The sequence below is a fragment of the Balaenoptera acutorostrata genome, chromosome 7 (genome assembly GCF_949987535.1).
Source record: "Balaenoptera acutorostrata chromosome 7, mBalAcu1.1, whole genome shotgun sequence".
Lineage (NCBI taxonomy): Eukaryota > Metazoa > Chordata > Mammalia > Artiodactyla > Balaenopteridae > Balaenoptera > Balaenoptera acutorostrata.
The window spans coordinates 27,190,127-27,197,883 of record NC_080070.1 but is presented as its reverse complement, the minus strand read 5'-3'; the positions used below and the strand labels follow the sequence as shown (position 1 = coordinate 27,197,883).

Sequence of the window (7,757 nt, the reverse complement as noted above, 5' to 3'; positions counted from 1 at the left end):
GAGGAGGCTGTAGTAAATCAGTAGAGGCAATGTTTTCTGTGCCTCTTAAAATCATGTAATTATGATTCAAATCCTTCACAGCTCATGTATAGTAAAGATAGGTTCTGCACATCTATATTGGCATTTAAATAAATAAAAGTTTATGACTCTGCAGGTTGGAAAGAAATTTCAACCAGTTAATGTAGACCTTGGGGGAAAAATCCATTTTAAACACAATTATTGCTGGAAAACAGGATTTACACTTAAACCATTTTTTCTATTGCCTTAAGATAGTATGCAAAACATTTGAAAGGAGTGATGCTTTTAGTTTGACTATTTCATTATTATTATTGTTCTTAGTTTGCGGGACAGCACTGAAGATAAGGGGCCTTTGTAAAGTACAGTAAAAGTCGAGTCCTTCACTACATGTCATTTTTATTTTAGCATCTTGTTCTATATTTCCTCTCAGGGAGACAAGGATACTACATAAACAAAATTTATCAAAATCCTAAGATTGTGTGCTTATTGGAGGAAAGGAATGGCAGTGATGGTAAAAGATGAAGGGGAAAACATAAGCAAATAAATTCAAATAAGAGTAAAATTTTATAATGAAGATGGCATATCCTAAACTAAGGAATAAAATTTATTTAACTTCATGCTCCTGAAATTTAAATGAATAAGTATATATATGTGTGTGTATATATATATATATATATATATATATATATATATACACACATATATATATGTAAGTATATATACATATGACATATATACCAGTATATAGGGGTCAAACCACCTTCACCATTGTGGGCAACCTCAAACATCATCACATAGGCATCTGATATACCAGGCTTCCCCCAAAACAGATTAGAGATACATGCATGCCATCAAATTGAAATGTCGGCATTTTTGCTTACTCAATGTGTTTATCTCATTGGTAGTTTACATAATTTTTCTAAAATGCTATTCAATTTAAAATGGGGTTTCAACTGCCAAAACCTGTCAATAAGATATTTTAAACATCTGATGATATTCATAATATTTGGTTTCAAAAATTAAACACAAAACATCTATTTTGGTGATTTAACAGAGATTCATAAGTTATTGTGTCTACCTATTATGTTGTTATATTTCCAGTGAAAAATTGATGTTTGAAATTTCAAGGTTGATGTCTTCAGGAATAGGTTATCCCTCAAACAATGAACGTGATTTTTGAGAATGACCAAAGTAAAAGAAAAATGCCATAAATCCAGGAGTGTGTTCACAAAGGGAAGAAGTGCCTTCTCTGTCTCTGAGTACTGGGCATTCACAGCAAGCCGTGCACTGCAGGAGACTTTTGTTTGTTTGTTTTAAAATTTTACAGAAACTTTGGGAGGCTGGAAAGGTAGAGACAGGGAAGGTATATCTGCTTTGACGCTATATACTATATAATTCTATATACTTTGAGCCTGGAGTATATAGAATTTGGTTTTACCTTTTCTGTGGTTACAGTGATGTTTTTCCTAAAGATAATTGTTTCCTCTCAGGGAGGGGCTTATGCCCACACTTAGAATGAATTAATGTGAGAATTCTTTCAGCAGCCATCACCTTGGAGAACTTCAAAGAGTGAAGGTCAGGTCTGAAATCAGCTGTCTGGTAGAAGTTAGAAAAGGAAATATGTAACTTTCCCTGAGAATTTCCAGAAACGCTTGGATAGGACACCCTGCTTTCAAAAGAAAGAAAGGGAAATCCCACTGCAGCCATTGCCATGACCACGATGCTGAAAGGAAAGAAGCAGAATCAGCAGGAGCAGCCACGGCCACTGCAGCCCCCGTCTCCAGAGGGGAAGAGACCCCAGACAGGATGGGGGGGCTCACTGCTCTTCCCAGAGGCCCTCTAGGACCAAGGGGACCCATGATTGCACCAGTGGGGAGTCTCCCGTTTCCTCCTTAGGGTAGAGGCCCAATTCAAGGAGGCTTAGGTCCCTGGTCTGGCCCATATGGTCATGGTTGGTGGGGGAGTCAGTGCTGAACCTCCTTTTCCTGAACCAGGCCAAGGGGGTCCCTCCAGGGGAGGCCTTCACAAAGAACAGAGAAACCCTTGAACACTCAAAACTGGCCCCTTAACAAGAATGCCTGCCGGCCCAAGGATGGACCCCAGGTTATGGAAGACAGATCCCACCACCCTCTCTGCCAACACTGCCAAAAAGGGCCATTGTTGATATGAAGACCTCTGTGCCTTCTGCCACCCAGGCATCAGTGGACATCTGTGAGACTGTGCCTTCCCACCCAGCCTGGAAGGGGCCCTCTATGGCCAACAGCCATTTATTTCCCTGTGCCTTGTGATGGCTACTGTGTGGCTATTCCCCCCCACCACCTCAGTCACTGACACCCGCCCCCAGAGTTGTGTTTCATCACTGGTGCACTTTCTTCTGATCTAGCCTCCAGAGCCTTGCCTTCAGGACCCCATCTTTGCTCCCTTCCTGGATCTTCTCTCTCACCAGAGTCACTTCCTGAAAGGCCACTCTCCCTGCTCTTGGATTCCATAGTTTCTGCCTCAGTAGCATGGTCCCCACTGCTGTGGTCTGTGATCGCTGTGTTTTGTGAGACTCTGCATCCCCTCATAGCTTTTCTCAGCGTCCTTGGCATTTTGTGACTTCCCAACACTAGAGTAAGTTTTTCTGTCAAAATGAGTGAGGCTCTTGGTGCCTTCTAGACTTTCTCCACCTCCCGACATGGGAGAATTGTGAAACTTTCCACAAGACTCCTTCCCTGGTCCTCCTCATCCTTCTCCTGGAGTCAGTTTTTCTGGGTAGGACACAGCCGCTGAGATGTTTTATAACGCCTCTGAGGGGCCTTCTGTAGTTCCTTTCCAGTCCATTTTAGTTAGACTATGTCACTGTGAGGCCATCAGCCCTTTCGTTTGAATTTTGTGACTCTCCACCTGGCCTGCCTTTGGTGGAACCTGGATAGTACTGTCGCCCTCTTCCCACTCTCTGCCTCTGCATCCCTGGCGTTGGTTGTTTTCTGGGAAAACACCAGTGAACAGGTCCAGTTTTTTTTCAGAAATATGGAACACTTCACGAATTTGCGTGTCATCCTTGCGCAGGGGCCATGCTAATCTTCTCTGTATCGTTCCAATTTTAGTATATGTGCTGCCGAAGCAAGCACCAGGTCCAGTTTTGAACTGACCCTGAGGAAATAGGTCAGGAGCTGTGTGGGGAAGAGGGAGGGAAGAGAATCACTGGAGAACTAAGAATAATTTTTTTTTCATTTTAACATTTTTTATATTGGTAGTAAATGCAGTGGAAACAAAAAAAAAGAAAGAAAGGAAAAGAGGAAGGTAAGACAGGAGGAAGAAAGAAACAAGAGAGAAAAAAGACAAAAGATAACCCCAAACTGTACTTCCTGTGGTAAGGTATAACCAGGAAGCTTTATTTTAAACCCTGAAGAACTGTGGCACAGTTAAAACTGCAGGAACATCTAAAGCTGAATCATATAGCAACTGACTCTGCATTTGAGGGAACCTAGGTATCTAAAGGCCAAAATGTATATTCCAGGTTTCTATTTAATTGGACAAAATATATTTGAAATTTTTAACAAGCAATAATAATTACCCTTCTGCACATCTACCACATGCTTGACATGACTTTAAATGTTTACAGCTTTTATGTATGAGGTTGGAATTGTTATTACCACCATTTTTACAAAAAGGAGACTCAACAGTGAAATTAAATAACTTCTCAAAGTTCTCACTGACAGGAATTTTTGAGGACTGTTAGAAATTGCTCCAAATTGAGTTGTCTAACTCTAGACCTTGTGCTCTTTATTGCTATGATATTATTCTGGAATTATGTCCCTTTTAACTTCACAGACCTACTTTGTCAGCTTCTACTGGGAAATATCATTATAGGAGGTGCACACACATGTGGAAACTCTACATCTCTACTCCTCAGTGACCTGACAACTCTGAATTTGGTAAAATTCAAGTGTAATTACTTGTGGCTTTTTATCTCCAAGTGATACTTCTTCCAAAAGCTGATGTGATGAAAACAACATTACAGACCAAAGTTCTCCAAATATACTTGAATATAATGTCATGGAAATCGTTATAGCAGTATACTGCTATACTTTATCCCTCTTTAAATTATTATAGCATTTAAGTTTGACTATTATCTGTTTTTAATAGAGTATCTTGAAGAGTATATATTCAGAAAATAATAATTGCTGAATGACTGGATTTGGAAATTTTTCACCCGTGAAAGCTGAATTCTAGCTTCAGACACAGCTTTAGCTACCCTTAAAATAGACTAATGATTTGCAAACATTAGAGAATATTTTCAGAATGATTTTTTTCATTCTGAATTTTGTCTCTAACAGTGGAGACAAGGTATATATTATGGAAGAGCTGGTAGTAACCCTAAGGGTCATCAGAAGAGACTAGATTTGTATCTACAAAATGTACATGTTTCTCCAGACGTAGGATTAAAGTCCCTTCAGTCTGATTTGTATCTCTTCTTTCTTTTCAATATATTAATTTCTTTCCTCTGAGACCACATGACTCCTTATAGTCAAAATTCCAGGTTTATTTGCTTTCTGTTTATTTATCTTCTTTGAGGGAAATAGAAAGAAGATGAACAATCAGTTTATAAATATTTGAGTAAACTGAATTTCACTCTTTGAAATTTTGTTGTGCAACTAGGAACAAAGGGTTATATTTGTTATAATGGTGATGAAGAAAAAAAATTGATGAGCTGATCATTTAGAAATATTAAACAACATTGCTTTATAAAATAATCTCATTTACCTAAAAATTAATGGAGAGGCTGCAGAAAAAATAATGGTGACTTAGGAGAACCCAGCTTCCCCGTTCCCCCACAAAGATCAATGATTGGATAGCTGGCCACAAATAAAAAACAGCTCTGGGAGACCACTAGAGTCCACTTAGGAAGTTTTAGCAGCACAGTGGAAAAAACTGTAATAATCACACAGAGGAGAAGGAAGACAACTTCATTTTGCTTGCATCATCCTATCCCCAAGCCAGCACTCTTCAGTGCCAAGGAGTTTACCAGGTACAAAGAGTTTCTCTCACCAAGAAAGGAAGGGCAGAGTGAGCAACCACCTTTTCCAGCCTCTTGGGGGCACTGCATGAAGAGCTCGCTTAGGTTTCATCCCACCCAATCTGGCAAAGCTGAGATGTATAGAGCTGGCTAGGAACAAGTAAGAAAAACACAGATTAGCAGACATGCAGCAGGAGTGATTGTTCATAAAGATCTGGATTAAAGACTTAAACATAAGACCTGAATCTGTAAAACTCCTAGGACGAAACATAGGGAAAAATCTTCTTGACATTGATCTTTGTAGTGATTTCCTGGATATGAAAAGTACAAGCAACAAAATCAAAAATAAACAAGTGAGACTACACCAAACTAAAAGCGCAGTAAAAGAAACAATCAGCAAAAAGTAAAGGCAACCTATGGAATGGGAGAAAATATTTGCAAATCATATATCTGATAAAGGGTCAATATCCAAAATATATGAAGAACTCATATAACTCAATAGCAGAGAGAAAAAAAGCCTGATAAAAAACAGGCAGGCAACTTAGTAGACTTTTTCCAAAGGAGACACACACAAATGGCCAACAGGTACATGATAAAAGCCTCTACATCACCAATCATCAGGAAAATGCAAACCAAAACCACAATTAAATATCATCTCACACCTGTTAGCATGGCTATTATCAAAAAGACAAAAAATAGCAGGTATTATTGAAGGTGTGGAGAAAAGGGAACTCTTGAGCACTCTTGGTGAGAATGTAAATTGGTATAGCTGCTGTGGGAAACAGTGTGGAGGTTCCTCAAAAAATTAAAAATAGAACTACCGTATGATCCAGCACTCCCACTTCTGGGTATATATCCAAAAGAAATGAAAACAAGATTTTGAAGAGATATCTGTGCCCCCATGTCCATTAGAGTATTATTCAACCTATTCAAAAACCTAAATGTCCATCAACACATTTCACATATATATGAAAAACAGAATATTATTCAGTGAGAAGTCCTGCCTTTTGCAACAACTCTGATGAGCTTTGAGGGCATTATACTAAATGAGATAAGTCAGACAGATAAAGGCATATACCTTAAGATGTTACTTATACATGAAATCTAACGGAGAGTAGAAAAGTGGTTACCAGGAGCTAGGAGGTGGTGGAAATGGGGAGATATTAGTCAAAGGATACAAACTTTCAGTTATAAAATTAACAAATTCTGGGGTTCTAATGTACAGCATGATTATAGCTAATAATACTGTATTATATACTTGAAACTTGCTAAGGGAGTAGATCTTAATTGTTCTCACCACAAAAAAGAAATGGTAATTATGTGAGGGGCTGGAGGGCTTACAAGTTAATGTTATGGTGGTAATCCTTTTGCAGTATATAAACGTATCAAATCGACACACTGTACACCTTGAACTTTTACAATGTTATATGTCAATTATATCTCAATAAATCTGGGAAAATAGAAATAAATAAACAAAGGAAGGAAGAAAGGAAGGAAGGCAGCAGGCAGGCTTTAGGGAGTATTTTGGAATCATTAATCAATTCCTTATGCCATCACGTTGTTTTCTTGGAAATATAAGAATGACTAAGCAATATATTGATTTTTTTATAGGTATAAGTAAAAATACAACATTACCTTGTTACTTTATTGTGAGGTCTAGTTTATTATTAGAAACATAAATAACTACAATTCACAATGGAACCTGCACTTAAACATGAAACAGGCTCTCACATGATACTGTTAGTTGATTATGAACTGGTCAGCTTCCCTGAAGTATGAGAGGTCTCAGTTGGAACATATTCCAGGTTTTTGTCACAGTGTTTTAATCCAGATATTTCAATGATGTAAGTAGTTTCATTGAAACCTCATCAAGATGACTGCTAAAAATCTTATATTTGCTCTTTATACTAAAATTCAACTCTAGAGAAAATTACAATATTCCCCTGCTCTACTTAGAAGCAGTAAGACTTAGAAACTAACTTGAGTCAGTATCATCCAATATAGGATTACAATTTAAGGTAGTATTTTAGGAGAGTGTCATATCTCAGTTTTTGAGGAAGAAGTCACATGTGGAAATATTTACGGAGAAATACGTGAGAGCTGTTTTTAGTCTGGAATGGAAGGGTTCAGTGTCAGTCACCTTTACCTTCGATGCCCCACTGCCAAAGCTGGGAACTAGTTTTCCTAGAATGTATGGTGTTAGGTTAGGGTTTGTTAATGAGAAGAGATTAGTTGAAACTTAGAAGCCATTACTCTTGGGAGCCAAGACATCACAGCTAAGGCGCCCTCCAGCAAACTCCCTCTTTGTGATAGTGGCAAACAAATGTAGCAGCTTCTTTGCCATCTGCATAAGCTCTGCAGTTCTCTACCTGCTCTAGTTTGAAGTCATTAGTAACAATTTCTCTAATTCTTTGACTACAGTCCTCCAGACTTTCTGTCCAACATGTACTTCTACATTTGTTTAAGCTCACATTCCTTTGTTTTTTTTTCTGGTGTCCTGCATTTTTTTTTTTTTTTTTAATTTATTTTTGGCTGTGTTGGGTCTTCGTTTCTGTGCGAGGGCTTTCTCTAGTTGCGGCAAGTGGGGGCCACTCTTCATCGCGGTGCGCGGGCCTCTCACTATCGCGGCCTCTCTTGTTGCGGAGCACAGGCTCCAGACGCGCAGACTCAGTAATTGTGGCTCACAGGCCTAGTTGCTCCGCGGCATATGGGATCTTCCCAGACCAGGGCTCGAACC

At 38.7% G+C, this 7,757-nt stretch overlaps 1 non-coding gene and 1 pseudogene across 1 annotated transcript; one reads left to right on the top strand and one right to left on the bottom strand.

Annotated features, from left to right (window-relative positions):
* Positions 1 to 1,738: 1,738 nt before the first annotated feature.
* Positions 1,739 to 2,233, top strand: LOC114237047 (proline-rich protein 3-like; annotated as a pseudogene).
* Positions 2,234 to 3,024: 791 nt separating this feature from the next.
* Positions 3,025 to 3,131, bottom strand: LOC114237063 (U6 spliceosomal RNA). The gene has a single exon (XR_003622858.1). It is a non-coding gene; the product is annotated as a U6 spliceosomal RNA (small nuclear RNA).
* Between the last annotated feature and the right edge of the window lie 4,626 nt (positions 3,132 to 7,757).